Source organism: Canis lupus, chromosome 28 (genome assembly GCF_048164855.1).
Source record: "Canis lupus baileyi chromosome 28, mCanLup2.hap1, whole genome shotgun sequence".
NCBI lineage: Eukaryota > Metazoa > Chordata > Mammalia > Carnivora > Canidae > Canis > Canis lupus.
Window position 1 is genome coordinate 33,184,381 of NC_132865.1, and position 18,324 is coordinate 33,202,704.

Consider the following 18,324-nt stretch of genomic DNA (forward strand, 5'->3'; position numbering starts at 1 on the left):
GATGAAGGGCTAGATCCCAGACCCTGAGATCATGACCTGAGCCAAAGACAGACACTTAACTGACTAAGCCACCCAGGCACCCCTCACAAAATATTACTATTCTTAACACAGAAAAGCTTTTCAAAATAGAGAAAAAAATGCCAGCAACTATAATGAAAAAAAATGGGCTACAGAGATGGACACTCCATTTAGAGGAAACAAGATTTGAAAGATTCTCAGCTGTATAAAAAGCATTGTTTATAATGGGAAAAATGCAAATTAAAACAGCTATGGAATAGAGTTTCTCACTTATCAGATTGCAAAACTCAGAAAGATTAAAATAATCTGTCAGTAGATGGTGGAGACACAGGCAAACTCATACTGTGTTGATAGGACTGTAAAACTGTTCAATATCTATGGAAGAGAGTTTGGCAATCTCTGGTAAAAATATATGACCTTTTTTCTTTTTTGTTTGGACCTAATGAGGATCTGATTGAATAAGATATGGCATATTCAAGTCATAGAATATTATGTATTTTTTTAAACAAAATGAGGAATGTCTCTATATACTACTTTAGATCAAGCTCTAAAATATATTTTTTATGAGAAATAGCAAGATGAAGAAACTTGTGTATATTACAATCTAGCAAGGGAATATATATTCACACATATTTTATATTAAATTCTTATATATATTCCTATATATATAGGAATATTAATTTTTATAAAATATATAGGAATAAATCATAAATTGAAATTCTAAAAGTTAACCAAAGTAGGAGGGAGAAAATGGAGTGGAAGGGACATGGTTAGGAGCTAAATTTCTTAGCATATGTCTTATTTTGTAGATTTGCTTTTATCATTTTAAAACAATGTAGCTATTTCATATAATTAGAAAAGAAAATTAAATTTTAAAAAGCAGTCCTTAGAAGCCAGAAGTAAAATGAAACAAATGAACTTAACTGTGTATTAGGTTGACATCATCACTACTTAGTAATAATTCCAAGTCCTTTACAGCACAGTAATTTAGCTGTACGTACTTAGCGGAATATATACCCTAAGGATGGAATATTGCTCCCTCCCCAAATCTTAAATGTTTGATGGTGATGTTAGTTTGTTATTCTGAGACCATGTATGTATAGCATGTGATGGAGCAGATGAGCTAATTTGCTTTTTGACATTAAGAACTGGAATTTTCAGAGTGTGAAGAGATATAAGATGGATGAGATTATGTAGACAACTTTGTAGAGCTGATTTTGAATTTAAAATTTTAGTATAAATTTATGACATTTCCTATCTTAAAATATATTTTTCTAGCTTCTTCCATTAAAAAAAAGTTTAGAAGAAAATGTACAACTCTGCTACAATGAGAACCCCCAGGTGGCAATTTGTCCTAAAGAAATGAAGGCTTCTTAGAAAACGGCTGAGCCCAGGTCCAGGACAGTAAATGAATGATGGCCCTTGAGCATCTTGTTAGAACAAGGAAGGCATCCAAGATTACTAGGGCCATGGCACAAAGATTTAGGACCCAACTTGGAAAGATTGTCACAGACCAAAGAACGGACAACTTGAGAATCCATAAGCACAATAGTTTATGGATTAAAGCCCATCAAGTGACCAAGCCTAATCTAACTGTTGATCTAAACATCGATATATGATAGATACAGAGTCAGAGGAACATATTCAATTACACTGCATGGGGATCCCTGGGTGGCGCAGCGGTTTGGCGCCTGCCTTTGGCCCTGGGCGCGATCCTGGAGACCCGGGATCGAATCCCACATCAGGCTCCCGGTGCATGGAGCCTGCTTCTCCCTCTGCCTGTGTCTCTGCCTCTCTCTCTCTCTATGACTATCATAAATAAATGAAAATTAAAAAAAAAAAAAAACAAAAAACAATTACACTGCATGTTAGAATCAGTAAAATCTAGGTAATGAGAAATCTCTAGCACTCACCATTCTGTCTTTTCAACAATAATAATACAATAGCAAGGAGAGAAAAAAAAATTGAGGAAGAACCTATATGGAAGAGAGACATGAGCTATATGGATCATTTGTAATCATTGTATAGACCTTGAATTAGGACCAATGCAAACAAATAGCTAATAAAAATAAGGAAACTCAAGGAAATTAGAAAGCTGATTGGCTTTTGATAATATTAGGAAACTACAGTTGTCAATTTTACCTATGTTTAAATGATGTCATTTATGGGCATATACAAAAAATAACTATATCTAATATGGAGTCATATATATATGTAATCTATATATAGGAAGATATATGAAATATAGATATATAATGATTTTTATATATTTTATAAATATATTTTATATTTTATATATATAAAATGATGTTTGGGATTTGCTTAAAATAATTTGGGGTAGATTGAAATGAACATGTGTAAAGAAGGCTAGGCATGAGTTGACCATGTTGAGGCTGGATGGTGGGTACACTGGGGCTCACACCACCTACTTCATATATGTTCACAGATTTCCATGATAAAAAGGCAAGAATCTTGATAAAAATGATTGAAAAGAAAGATGATATCCATTACAAAGATTTTTGCTTCTCAAGGCAGTGTGCCCTTTTCTTCCCATCCTCATTTCACTGAATCTCCGAACAAGTTCATGACCTTGATTAATTTTTTGATGAGAGATATTTTCTGCTCAATTGCTTTAATGGTATTTATTCCCTTAACACAGAATTTCTTTGAAAGCCACTTTGCATAGAACATTGATATTATTCATGAACACTTTTGTATTCATAGTAGTTTTCTTTAACTGATTTATCTTCTTAATATGGGCATGTCTTGGCAAGATCTTAAAATCATTTGAATAAAACAGACACCTTTTAAATTACCATCCTGTGATATTTCTTTAAATTCACCAAAAGCAGAAACATAAACATTAGACATTCTAACATTCCGTGCTTCTTAATGTGTATTAGTGAGGGTAGGCTAGCTTTTATTGTGATAACATGCAGCTTGAACAATTCAGTGCCTTTAAAAAAGGTTTCTGTTTTGCACATGCTACCTATTTCTTTGGGTCAGCTGGGGGCTTTGCTCATTGTAGCTGCTTAAGAGCTCAGGCTGATGGAGGCTCCACCTTGGCATGTGCTTCCACAACCCAGTGTTGAGAGAAAGAAATCATGGTGAACTGTAATATGGCTCTTAAGGATCTGCATGGAAGTGAGAGGAGTTACTTCTCACCTCTAATTGGCAAAGGAAATCATGTGGCCACACCTCAGTGCAGTGGGATGAGGTGAGTAAATCTCGTGCAGAAAAGGCATCTAATACTTATTGATATTAACAGAATCCATGCTGCATAAAAATATTTTTTAAATGTAGACAATTGCATTTAATACCCCTAGTTGGATGGGAGCAAAAGAATAATTACAATAACAGACAATGATTTTTTTATATTGCTTTTATAGCATAGCACGTCTTCAACTTTGAGTCAAATAGACTCTTTGCTTTCAAATCTACTTTAGGGTAACTTCCTTTTAATTTGCGAGGTGCATTGAAAGTTTTAACTCACATGACAGCTTAGACTAGTAAAGATAATGTAACTCGTTTTATTTAAAGTGATCTTGTTTCCTTTATGAGTTCCCACAGTGGTCAGTGGGAAAAAGTAACATTTCAGTCCATGAATACAAATAATGAGATACTAATTTGATAGTCACCTCTGTAAATATGCTGTGTCTCTGATTTTTCAGTCTTTCATCCCTCTTCTGGCTCCTTTTCAAGATGCATCTAAAGCAAAACCGACCATAAAGCAGAGAGGAGACATTGGGGTCCTCTGGAACCTGGTGGCCTCTGGCTTCTGTGGAGTGTGAATCTGGGTGCTGGAGTCCTGCTGGCCCCCAGGGTTGAAGTCTGTGTCATTGGTAATTCTGTGTCTAACCGTTACCTCACCTGCTCCAGGCCTCTTGCTGACTCATTCCTCTCTCTCTCTTTGCTCTTCTTACACATCTTGAGACCAGAAAGGATCAGGCTTTTCTTGCATTTCCTCTAACTCATGTCTTCTTTTTATCTTAGAGGGTCAAGTTCATGGCCTTTACCCCTTGCATAGAAAGAAAAACTCTTAAAACTGAAGAAGAACACATAGAGCATGGGTCTTGTAGCTTTGCGGCAGGTAGGATAAGGGAGGAGAAAAAGAGATTGGAAAGCCTTTCCCCTCAGCAATGCCCTGAAGTCTCTTGTCCTGTTGTGAAATTGTATGAACATCAGATGCGGGCTATTGCCTCATTCTTTCTCCTTAACCACTGTCATAAATCCTAATCTCTGCTCAGCCATGTGGTTGCTTTGTGCTAGCCAATGCACAAACTCATGGAGGGTAGAAAGGAAAACTCATAAACGATTTTCAAAATATTATTCCATTTATACTTACTTTCTTTGTTTTACATACATTCTTATAAAATACAAATTACTATCAGAAGGTAAATATATATGTGTATTTATAGATACCATAAACTCGAAGGAGGTAATATGTTTTTATTATTAGTTTTAACTCTGACACACGTTTGATTTTACTTTCTGTATGTAGTAATAGATACATATGTGTGTGTGTGTATATATATATATATATATATATATATATATATATAAATTATAAATCAGGTAACTCAACCAAGGAGCAGCGATCAGGATTGAAGACAAAATTAACCTGCACAAATTTGCATTCTTGATCCACTCTTCAAAAGTAAAAGGTACTCATTTTCCTAAACACGGTTCTAAGCAGTAGGAATGGATGCACAAACATGACTTGATTATGTCAGTGCCCAATCATGGGATAAGTATAGGTTTGTTCAGAAGAGAGAATTTGAAAATGACTCAAGTAAAATGTTAGGTGACAAGCAGGACATGGATTGGGCAAAGCATGAGATGTTAATTGATGCAGTTGAAGCTTAGCACCACAGCCAAGGCAGATGTTAGAGGAAAAAACCGGAGCAGCAGCCAATAGTGCAGGTCCAGAACCAGAGATGAAAACTTAATTCATATCAAAACAAAGAGCCCTGGGTCTCCCACGCCCCTTCCAGAAACATTTGTGCATGATCTCTTATGGTAATTCAGTTTTTCTAAAGCCCTCTGAAAGTTACATGGCAAAGAACCCAAAGCCAGAACTGGACCTTGCAGATTGAAAAGTATTACCTCCTCATCATATGGGACATTTCCTAAAGTCTTGGCTCAGTTTTCTCTGACAAGAGCTTAGTTTTATAATTTTTCATTTATCTCTCTTTCTAGAGCACCTTCTCTTTTATTATTCTGAATACAACGATCATTTTGTTAGTTTTTTCACTGATAAGGCACCTAAGCTTGGATTCTGTTGAGTTCAATTTTTGTGCACTCAAGTTGTGTAAATTGTAGAAGTGTTCATTGCCTAACTGACACACACACTCACATACACACACATATGCCACTTGCTTCATAGGGTAGAACGGCTTCTTTTATTTATGTTTTAATATTAAGGTAGAATTGTTTCTATATAGGATTTATAAGTAACCTGACAGTAAATGAGATGCAGACTTTACCATAATCCTACATTTACAAATAGATCACGTTCCAAACAACTGTCAGTATTTTTTTTTTTAACTTTTTGAAGCAAGCATAGTTATAGACGATTACAGATAGCGGGTAGGTTCCTTTTTTTTTTTTTTTTCTTTTTTTTTTTGCAGGTAGGTTCCTAAACAAACAACCAGAAGTTTGTTTATAGACTGCTAGGCCTTTAAAGCTAATTGAGCCATCTCCCTTCATTTGTTAAAAAAAAAAAAAAAAAAAAAAAAACCAAGAGAGAGAGAGAATGAAGCCTGTACAATACAGAGATAACCAAGCCACATGACAGGGTAGCGGTCCAGGTGGGGCTGGAGTCTGGTCTTCTGACACCTTGTGTGGGAGGCTTTTACTGTGGTTGGCAACATGTTCTTAACCCATGCCATAGTTAAAAATTATCTTAAAATCCCAACAAAAATGGGTTTTTATCCTTAGCCAGAATTTGTCAGGATAGACTAGGTTATGCTGAGACCCCAAATTAATCCTGAAATTCTTGTGGCTGACACAACGAAAGTTTGTTTCTTGCTTTTGATACATGTCCAGTGAGTATTGGCAGGAACTCTGACTCTGCAGCCGCTGGAGAATCCAGGTGAATAGATGGTCTGCTGTCTTGCAGTTGCATTATTGGGCATGCATGGCCTTTTTGGTTCCTATGGCACTAGCATTTTATGGTGAAAATAGTAGAAGATGCTTGAGCTAAGACAAAATAATAAACGCATCAAAAAAATTCTCGAGTGCCAGTGCTTGAATAAAAGGAGTTTGTGAGGAGGAAGTGCTCACACGTTCTGATGGTGAAGAGGCCCCTGAAGGAGATGTCTGAGTACCTTCCAGGAAGGATTTGAAAAGCTGGGCCCTGCTTCTTTTTCTGGATGGGGAATAACAGTAGTATCCGTGGCTTATCAGACTTTGTTAGGATTGTGTTTTGACTCATAAGGAGAAGGGAGACACTGCACATGTTCACATGTAATATATCTTAATTTAACAGCTCCATTTGGCACATGAGATAGCTGTTATCATTTCAACTATATGGACAATGCAAGGGGAGAGCTCAAAGGAATTTGAGCTAAGAACGTTGGTTGAACAGTTGTTCAGCTGTGAGAACAGAGCTCGGGGCAAGACAAAGTGTGTCCCTTCATGTGTGTCCATGGACTCAAGGCTAGAAAGGGGCAGGATAAGGACTGTAATCCAAATTTCCTACTTTTTGGTCAACATCTCCAAACTCCACAATATGTCTTTTCAGCTAGAGGGCAAGTGTCATGTGTGATGAATGAGCCTAACAGTGAAATCTTTCACCCTGGAGTGTAGGTAAAAAATAATATACGTTAATCTTACTTCTGGGGCTTTTAGTCTGGCTGAGCTGAGACAAAGATACCATCTATATAAACATCCCCCTCCTCCTCCCATCCCACATCTCCTCCTTCCCCAAACCATATCTACTTGAATCTATTGAGACATCCATGGGAACTGCTGTAATTGATGAAGCAGGGAGGGGTTTTAGCTGAGAGGGGTGGGATATGGATGGGATATTGTAGCAACTATTCTCCTTGGATTTCTGCAGATTTTGTTGACACACAATAACAGTGGATGTTGGAAATGAATTTTCATGACAAATGTGGTATTATTGTGGGCATTAAGTAAAGGCTGGGAGTTCATAGAAGTATCCAAGAGACATGTCGTAAGACTCACCAGCGGTTCCATAGGATTGGGAAGGAACTACTTCCCATAGCTTTGTACGAGACCCTGTAGAAGAAAAAGAAGATGATGCTGCCTGCCTGGGTTGGAAGCACCATGAGGTATCCAGGCTCTTATGAAGAAATAAATGGAGACAGACTATCTCAGTTGATAAAAACTGATCACAAGGTCTTATTACTGTGTACGTAGAGGCTACAAAGCCAATGGACATTAGAATTACATGCTCTTAATAATATGCAGATTATGTTGTAAAAAAAGATCAGCCAAATAAACCCATTTTAATACTTAAAATGGACGTGATTGATCTCTTTAAGATAAAAATATTTCCTGTGCTATAGAATGAAAAGCTTGGGATAGTTTTAGACACTGTTTTGCTTTCAAAAAAAGTAGAGGAAACAATTTCAGGGCGATTTCTGAAATAATACTGCAGAAGGTTGTGCTTGTAAGCTAGGAGAAGCTCATGTGAATCAACTTCTGCTTGTTTGGGGAAATCAGAAGTGTATTAAAAGCACATTCCACACTGTTCTGGTCCCAGCTTCATTCTTCAGTGCTTGATAGTTTTAACAGGATGACAGGTTTCCTTTTGTACTTTGTCTGGGCCATTAAATGTGGCCGTGGCATTGCACACTGTTTCATAGCATGGAAATGAAATGTTCGGTGAGATTGATGTGTCCTCTCTTCCTGGTCGCGGATGAGTGGCTGGCACATTCCCTCACTGCCACGGGCATTCAGATACCGCTTGTCTTCGACTGGAAAAACAGACAGCAAGCAGGCTGCATTTCCCCATTTACACAAACTGTTACTTCCTTAATTTACATGTAGAAGTTAAAGACGTCACAGCAAACATCTACAGCAGAAACTTTAAAAATGATTGTCCAAGGCTATTACCCCATAACTCAATCCGAATCATTTATTTTCTTGTTTCTAGTTTTGCTACCAGAAATGATAGAAAATTTCCAAGTGGACTTGCCATTTTTTCCCCCAAATGACTTCAAAATATTTTAACTCCCTGCCTCACTTTTCCCCTGACTCTTGTGGAGAGAGTATCTTTAGATCTTTAAAATGCCCATCTGCTTTCTCCTTCAAGTTCGCATACCAGTTAAGAGACTGCAGACTTCTGTCAGCCAGTTGATGAGACTGTGACCTACCCCAAGTGATATTGTAGAAAGGATGATGGGAGGTCGGATTATTCCATGTGTGCTGTGGTGGATGATTGCAACGCAATTCAGTTTTGGAAAGTATCTCTATTTTCTTATGTTTCTTTCTTTGCTTTTCTTTTTTTTTTTTCAGATGATAAAAGTAATACATGTTCTTTGGTGAAGATTTGAAAAATCGACAAAAATTTCAAAAGGAAATTAAATCAGCAGCAATTCTACCAATCTTACTGGCATTTGGGTGTATTTCCTTTTAGTTATTTTTCTCTGGAGCTGTATATAGGTATTTTTCTCTAAATCCCTCCCTTCCTGCCTTCCTGCCTTCCTTCCTTCCTTCCTTTTTTTCTTTCTCTCTCTCTCTCTCTTTCAATTTTTAAAAAAGATTATTTATGTATTTATTCATGAGAGACACAGAGAGAGGCAGAGACAGAGGCAGATGGAGAAGCAGGCTCCCTGCGGGGAACCCGATGTGGGACTTGATCACGTCCTGAGCCTAAGGCTGATGCTCAACCCCTGAGCCCCCCAGGTGCCCCCCTCTCTTTCAGTTTTGAGTCATTCTCTTCCTCCTACGGCACAAAACAATAGTGATGTTTAAAGAAGAGAAAACGTGACTTTGATTCTGAAGACCTCAGTGTTCGTTCTCCCTTCCCTGCTGTTGCTGTACATAGCAGTGCCATGAGCCAAGGTCTCTGCGCTCCCGAGACCTGTAAACCCAGGGCAGAGCATGGTGCCTGGCAACAGAAGTTTGCTGCACAAATGCAGTATTACCTCTCCCGGAGCATATGATTCCCAAGGAAATGTGCTGTTTTTCATTTAATTTTATTGATACTCCTCTCAGGGAGAGAATATGATTATGTCATTTAATAGCTATGGAGACTCTGAGGCAGAATCTTAACCACTTGTCTCCCCAGGGGCAGAGCAAAGATTGTTTGTGGGATCCTCTCTTATTCCTTGCCATGAGCATGCTTGGCTCTCTGCTACTAGTATGATGGTCCCTTACGGAGTGTGTACTATACCCGCCAACTGCAGGAGGCATTTTGCTCAGTGTCTGATTTCATCTTCAGAATTGCCTATGACTTCATAGGCATATTCATAAATATCATTGTCTCTGTGCTGTAGATGAGAAAACTGAGGCTCACAGAGATTAAACTGTGAACTCAGAGTCCCTTGATTAGAAACTGTCCTGAGTGGATCTCTTCTACCCATGCTTTTCTCATTTTTGCTCTCCTCATCCAGTCACAGATCTGGAGTATAGTTTTACTACCGAAAAGTATGAAGATAACAGTGCCTGGACCTAATGGGATTGGTCTACCCGGTTAGTACCAGGAGAGTGCTAGAGCAGAATGTGGTCCTCGTAATTGTTTACTGAAGGAATGAATAGAAAGTATATGTGAGCTTTCTTTGTGTACCACAAAGAAGGAGGCCCATGTGTGCCTTACTATATGTAATGTAAAGTATAATATAAAGAACTATACTTTAAGACAACTTTAAGACAAGAGGAAAAAGGAAATGAAATATAGGACTGTATTACCCCAACATCACCCTTTCCACATAATCCTTATGGATCAGGGGTGGGGAGCAGGGAAAAAGTGAGTAGTGCTTGCTAAGGGTGTTTCCGCATGTAATAGAGGTTAATATTATTATTGAAGAGTTGTAACAAAGTAAAAAATAAAGAAAGAATCTAATAAACATCACCGTGTCAGCAGAAAAAAACAAAATCCATTAAGGGGAAATGGTCTGACTTTGAAAATCAATAAAGAGAAAATGGACCAAATCTCTTAACCATAGACGCAGCCTAATGTATTTATTGACTTTGTATTTATTCTCTTCTTATTTTCCAATTACATTATTCTAGTATATCAAAACACTGGCCTAGATTTCCTCACTTTCCCCCAATCTATCCCAGCAAAACACTTCCCTAACCCAGTGTTTGCTCATGTTCCCCTCAACCGGTACCTCCACAGGTGTTGGTATTAGAGCCTTTGCACCAAAAGGTTTTCTCCGATTTCTCCTTTCCCCACCACCAAGGACTTCCAAAAATTATCTGACTCAATTCAAATCTTTCTTTTGCTTATGTCTCTGTGAATTGCATCGATAGAAGGTAACTTCTGGAATGTAATTTCGTTTCGTTTAACTGGTGCCATTTTAAGAAGTACATATTTAAGTTTCGGTGGCTGATGTCTGAGCCATAGGGAACTTCCATCATCTCTCCTATGCAGCTGACAGTGTAGATGATAAATCACAGTATTACTCCAGGGTGGCCATGAGACAGGAACTAAGAAAGTACAAGAACCAGCTTACTGCTTGCTCCTTCTCCTGTGATATCCCTGAATTGAAGATGAAGGAGGATGGAGGAAGCTCCAGGCGTGATGGTGGCTGGCGAGCAGAGAATGGCTACAAGAATCAAAGACTTGAGGCCAACATAGCCTAATCCTTACACCTAGAACATCCACAGAAGCCTGGTCAGAGAGAAGCCTAGTCACTGGTTTAGTTTGTTTCAGATTTGTGCATTTGAGGACTAATAATCTTTCCCACAAATTCTCTCCTTCTTTTGCTGTAGAAAGAAAGAATATAACATCCGGATAGCCAAGAACTGATTTTTTATTTCTTTTGCTTTCCCTAAGGAATGAAGATATGAATTCTACTAGAACTTTGTGAAATGGTTTTCTTTTTAGCTTGACCTTTAACCTACAAGTGACATAATTAGGCTCATTATATATTTTAATAAAAACTATTTTGTTGATTAATATAGGCTTTATTTTAAAGGCATTAAGATGATTGTTAGCTTAATGTTATATAATTCTGTACTTTATATATATATTGTCTTCAATATAAATCTTAAAAATTTCACATGTAAGCATTCTTTCCCTGTTAAAGGGGAGAAAATACCAGACCCATCCTCCTGATCTGTGGACATACAAACATACTTTTGGCTGATTTTAGATATATGCTTTTGAATTCTCATATGTGTGGGTACATATAAAGTCTAGAAAATAAATTTGCTTTTCCAATTATTTTATCCTATAAAATCAAAGGACAATTCACTGCCATTGTTGCTAATTTTCCTGATAGGTTTTATAATTCTAGAGAAAATGTTTATAGATTAGAGATTTTTCTTCAATGTTACTTTTTTCAAGGCAATTGTTGCCACTTGAAATTTTTCCAGAACTTCATTACTAGGTATCTGTTCAGATGGTTGCTACCACAGAAGGACCATTCATAAAGGGTATTAACTTGTCTCATATCTAATCTAAGATCCCTCTGAGGCAGCCTGGACAGAAGCAGATTGAACAATCAGAGGCAATTGTTGGTTTTCACTGATTTGGTTGAAATCATGAGTGAATGGTCGCTTGTTAGTATAGAAAACTTTCCTTATTGTTATGATCCTTGCTCAGTTTAGTCATTGCTGTTGCTTCATAGGGAGGATCCCATGCCTTTTCTTGCCCTTTCCAACTATTTCCAATTATGTATGTAAGAAAAAATTCTAGTTGTTAGAGATAATATTAAGCGCTATTAACGTTGCATAATATTGGATTGTGGTGGTAGCACCAGCTTATTAACTTATTTTTCTGACCTCCAAGATACTGATAAGTCCTACCACCCCCTAACTGGGAGTTTTTAAATGTCCTGACAAATTTGGTTTAGGGGAAAGAGCTGCTTATATATGAGTTTGAATTTTGATGCTATCCCTAGCTCTGTGAATCTGAGCAAATCATTGAATCTATGTAAGTCTTTGTTTCTTATCTGTAAAATAGGAATAACAATGTCTGCCTCAGGTCTTTGTAAAGTACCTGACAGTATCTTTGTGCAACCATCCAATTTATATTAATTCCCTTCCTACTCTAAAACATCCTTTATGAGGTCTAATAGAAACCCCATCCTTCACTTGAGTGGTCTAACAGTGGCTTTTGACAAAAATTCCTCATTTCTTTGACTGTATTCACTGTCAGGTTGGGAGGCCCCTCCATGAATCAAGTCCAAGACCATGGCATCACATAATTCCCATAAGTATGTAAACTTTGCAGCCATTTGTTTGGCTAACATTCTGTTGCTCTTTCTCACTGCTTGACCTTTGATGAATCACTGAGTGTTTCTGCTCCTCTGTTGCCTCATCTGGAAATGAGTTTATTAACAGAACTGACCCTGTGGGTTATGAGGGAAATGAATGAGTTAAGGCATGGAAAATGTCTGCAACAGTGCCTCCTACATTGTTAGTTCAATAAATATCAGTTGCTATTATCAATCTAATTAGTTTATGTTCAAATCCCTGGTCACTGCAGTTAAGACATGGACAATTTTTATTGTATGCATGTATGTTTTTAGATCATGCAACTTATTTTCAAACAAATTATCTCATGTAAGCCTCCCCCAGACTCTAAAATAATCATTACCATCCCCCTTTTACAGATGCAGAAACAGATGCCCAGGAAGTTTAACTAGTGTGGTCTTCTCAACAACTAATGAAAAGCGAATGATAGAAATGCAGGTTGGTATAAATTTTTCTGATTCCTAATCCCATATGCTGTCTCTGCCACAAATGCAACAAAAATTCAATTGGCTTTTTAGTATGGCAGATTGTGTATCACTATATCAGTGCTGACAGATTTTTGTGTACTTTACAAAGCAAGATAGTCAAATTCATGGAATTGAGTGCCATTGTCCATGGTGTTAAATATTTTTGAGATCACAACAGGGAGCAATCGCTTCCATATAAGATACTTAGCCACAGGAATCTAATTTTGGATAGGGTATCAATAGTAGGTTGGATTCTTAGAGAAGTCAAAAATTTAATAGACTGGACACAGAAAAGACCAACTCTAAAGAAAAATTGCTAAGTTGGTTTACACTGAAATTAAGAACTTCTGTTTATTAAAACTATAACTAAGAGTGTGAAAAGACAAGCCATGGAAGATGAGAAGATATTTGTAATACATGTACCTGATAAGATTCATTTATATCTTTGTTTCTTACTATAAAAACCAGTAAGAAAAAGGCAGAGAACCCAACAGAAAAGTGAACAAAAGACTCAAACAGGTATTTAACTAAAAAAGGATTTCCAAAATATCAATGAGCATAGGAAGAGAACTCCAACTTTATTAGTCATCGGGGAAATGTAAACTATTGTTCACTTCCAACGAGCACCAACCATACAGCTATACCACTGATGGGAGTGTAAGTAGATAAAACAAGTTTGGGAAACTGTATGGTAAGTCTACAAAAGATGAACATAGCATATCTTTTGTCTAACAATTTCACTTTTAGATAGATACCTATAGTTTAGATAAATACGTATATTTTTGAACCAAAAAACATGTATAAAATGTCCAGAGCAGCACCATATAACCTCAGACCGAAACATCCTAAATGCCCATCAGTGGAATGGATAAATTAATGGTGCTATATTCCTACAATGGAATGATATATGGTAAGGAGAATAAATGAATTCATAGAGCAAAATTATTATTATTATTATTATTTTTATTTATTATTATTTTTTAAAGATTTATTTATTCATGATAGACATAGAGAGAGAGAGAAGCAGAGACACAGGCAGAGGGAGAAGCAGGCTCCATGCCGGGAGCCCGACGCAGGACTCGATCCTCTGACTCCAGGATCATGCCCTGGGCCAAAGGTAGGCGCTCAACTGCTGAGCCACCCAGGGATTCCCCAAAATTATTTTTATGTACAAAATGTTACGTTTAAGGAACCAGACATATGAGAATATACATGAGAAAATACCATAAAGTTTGATGCAGGAAAAATTTATCTTTGATGATAAAAGAGAGGCCATGGCTACCTCTCTGGGGAGTAACGATTACAGGGGACTTTGCAAGATGCTAGCACTGTTGCCTTCCTCATCTGCAGGGGATGCATTTCATGTTTGAAATGAAATGATGATGATGTTTGAAACCACAGATAGTACCAAACCCTATATAATACTATGTTTTTTTTATACATATACACCCATGTTAAGTTTAATATATAAATTAGGGACAGTAAGATATTGACACTAATAACTAATAATAAAATATAACAAATATAACAACATATTGTAATGAAAGTTATGTGAATATGGTCTCTGTCTCCCTCTCAAAATATCTCATGGTACTGTATTCACTCTGCTTCTTGTGATGATATGAAATGATAAAATGCCCACATGATGTGATGCAGTGAGGTGAATGACGTGGGCATTGTGACATAATATTAGGCTGCTATTGACTTTCTGACAGTACATCAAAAGGATCACCTACTTCCAGACCATGGCTGACCCCAGTAACTGAAACTGTGGAAGGCAAAACCATGGATAAGGGGGAACAACTATAAAGTACTCTCTTCATGTGATGTTGGTTACAAGAGTGGGTTTACTTTTTGAAAATTCATCAGGTTATTCACTATAGAGCATGTGCACTCTGTTGTACATTACGCCTCAGTATAAAATTAAGATATGAATTTGGTCTCATCAGAAAGTGTCTGGTCTTTTTCCTAAATAACACACAAATTCTATCTACCCCACATAGAGGAATGCTGAATCATATTTTGTTTTAGAAGGAAAAGGAGCTTAAGACCCTTGGCGGTAAAGGTTCCTGTGGAACAGAAAGGGTAGCGACCATTTTGGATAGGGGCCTACAGCAGCTCTGGATTTAGGGAAACACACTGATTTTTCTTTCCCCAAAGCCAAGCGAAAGGATGAGGAGAGTAGACTCTGGCAGCCAGAGCTTGACATTTAACAACTGTCATGCAGCTTCCACCAGGAATGGTCTGGCCAGATTCATGCCTTTCTCCAAACATTTGGCAGCTGTCTTTGCATTCTTCTTTTCATATCTGATAGTCTGAGAGACACTGGCCATGCCAGGTTCTGCAGATCTCTTTCCAGACTAAGTACCTCAGAACTCAGCATACTTTGTGCAGTTTTATAACTAGTTCAAATGAGAAGCCCTCACTTGTGAAGGAAATTCAGTGTGAGCCGTTGGGGAAGGCACCATGATGACAGAAGACATTTGTGTCTCAGCTCTTTTCGGTCCTCTTTCATCTGCTTTGTCCCCTTGCATATATATCTTTTTAAAGATTTTATTTATTTATCCATGTGAGACAGAGAAAGAGAGAAGCAGGCTCCCCGCGGGGAGCCTGATGCAGGACTCGATCCCAGGACCCCAGGATCATCATCTGAGCCAAAGGCAGACACTCAACCACTAAGCCACCCAGGTGTCCCATCACCTTGCAATATTTAAACTAATTCAAAACGTCATTCTACTAAAATAATAATTTTTATCATGCCAAGGTCATGGAGTGGGAGATTTTTGAACACCTGAAACCCTACTAGCCTCTTCTTTTCTGTGACAGGGACAGCTCTGTACAGGCCACGTCACCATCACCCACTGCCCCCTGATCCAGTAAAGGACCAGGTAATGCATATGGAAGCAAGTGGCACACTTAGTATATGGATCAATTTTAACACCTCTTTTCTCTCTATGATAAAATCATTTTCAGTAATGATCTTGAAATGATACAAATAATAATATGGGCCAGAAAAGAAATAGAGACAATAAACATATTATTTTATTGCATTTCCCAGTCATGTTGATAAAAACAATAATATTAAATAAAATATAATAAAACCAGAAGATCTGCTAAAGGTCCAGTTTAGGTAGCCATCACAAGGATCACACTTTATTTTCTTGATTCATTCTTTAGCAATTAATCTAAATTTCAGATTTAAACATATTATTCAAATATAGTAAAATTTTTCATGCATAAACTAAAATTTGCACTCACCAAATAAAAATGTTACACCTTTCAGTTTTCAATTTTAAATATAAGTACAAACTCCACTGGTCACTTAGGATGACAAGAATGAACTAACTCAAGGTCTGTTTCTTCGTTTTCATAATCACTGTTTTATCATTGTTTTGATTATGTTATTTAAATGCAGGAATATATTGTTTGTAAGGGTTAGAGAAGTTAACTGCACCTGAAGTCATCTGGAACCTTCCTATTGAGAATTATTCTTCAGGGGCACCTGGGTAGCTCAGTCAATTAAGAGTCTGCCTTTGGCTCAGGTCCTGATCTCAGGGTCCTGGGATCAAGCCCCACATATGTCAGGCTTCCTGCTCAGAGCAGTCTGCTTCGTCCTTTCCTTCTCCCTCTGCCCCTCCCTCCTGTTATCTCTCTCAAATAAATAAATAAAATTTTTAAAACATAAAAGAATGCATTCTTCAAATGAATGTGTATAGTTGAATCTACCTGTGTTGGGGGCTGACTGTATAGTCAGGAGTTTTTTGAGTTAACTTATGGAATGCGAATATTTATTAAAGGATAAGTAATAAAAGCATACCAACTTGAAACATACCATATAGAGCAAGATGGAATCACTCATGTCAAGCAGGGATTCATGTCAAGCATGTGAGTAGCCAAGGATGTTGCAGCTAAGACCAGATATTGCCAAACCAGCACAAGCTGAGGACACCCAGAACTGATAACCAGCAGAATCAGAGGAGATATGCAAAGATCCAAGACTCGTGAAACTCCTTTAGAAAGGCAGGATTTTTTGCAGCAAACTGTCAGACTCGTCTGATGCTGACCCTTTCATGTCTTAGCTCATCAAGAAGACAGCTGCCACCTAAGGCTCTGCCGAATTGATTTCTGAACATAACAGAGATTCTTCGCTGCTTGAACAGGAGCAGCACGTGCCGAGAGCTGACCCCGACCAGAACCAGGCCTCATCTCAACTGTGTGCTCACCAACTGACTTCACATTTGGTTCACTAACTTCTTCTCCTTGTTGCATCTTGTTTGTTGTGTGACTTCGTATTCTGCTCTGCTCTGTGTGACATGTATGAAGCCAAGTGAACATGTGGTAAATGTCATCAACTTTGGAATTCTGGACCTGTTTGACAATTATGTTAACCTTGGTTTATGACTGAATAAAGGTGACATTGCATAAAGACACAACTCGTGTGCATACCTTCATAGTGTGCTCGTGACACTTACATATCTCTTATTAAAATTCATCAGCTCAATACCAAAACTGAAACCACCCAATTTCAAAAATGGGTGAAGACATACACGTTTCTCCACAGAAGGTACACAAATGGCCAATAAACACATGAAAGATGCTCAATATCACTAATCACTATGGAAATGCAAATCAAAACCACAACAAGATATTACCCCATTCCCATAAATACGTCTACTATCCAAAAAACCCCACAGAAAATAATAAGTATTGATCAGGATGTGGAGAAATTAGAACTCTATGCATTGCTGATATGAATAAAAAGGTATGTGGCTGCAATGGAAAATAATATGGTAGTTCCTCAAAAAATTAAAAGTAAAATTACTATATTATTTGGCAATTCCACTACTAGATATATTCCTCAAAGAATTAAAAAGCTGGTTCTTGAAGAGACAACTGTACACCCATGTTCACAGCAGTATTATTTACAAGAGTCAAAAATGGAAACAACTCAAGTGTCTCATCCACAGATAAATGAATAAGCAAAATGCAGGATACATATACAATGGAATAGTATTTAGCCTTAAAAAGCGAGGAAATTCTGACACACGCTACAATGTGGATGAACCTGGAATAAGCTAATTGAAATAAGCCAGTCATAAAAGGACAAATACTGTATGATTCCATTTATATGAAGTACTCAAAGAGTCAAACTCACAGAAATAGAAAGTAGAATGGTGGTTGCCATGGGCTGGAGGGAGGGGGTGGTTGGGCAGTTAGTGTTTAATGAGTACAGAGTTTCAGTTTTGTAAGATAAGAGACTTCTAGAGATGGACAGTTGTGATGGTTGTACACCATGAATGTACCTAATAGCCCACTGAACTGTGCACTTAAAAGAAAAGTTAAGATGGTAAATATTATATGTATTTTATCACAATAAAAACTCAAAAAAGTGTAACAGTGATTTAGAATCTGGACCAAAGATTATGTTTTGTAGAGAAGT

General features: G+C 37.4%; 1 long non-coding RNA gene across 1 annotated transcript; it reads left to right on the forward strand.

Annotated features, from left to right (window-relative positions):
- Nucleotides 1-2,942: 2,942 nt before the first annotated feature.
- On the forward strand, nt 2,943-17,293 carry LOC140620009 (uncharacterized). The gene is made up of 3 exons (XR_012019764.1): nt 2,943-3,235; nt 12,777-12,855; nt 16,964-17,293. It is a non-coding gene; the product is annotated as an uncharacterized lncRNA (long non-coding RNA).
- Nucleotides 17,294-18,324: the final 1,031 nt, after the last annotated feature.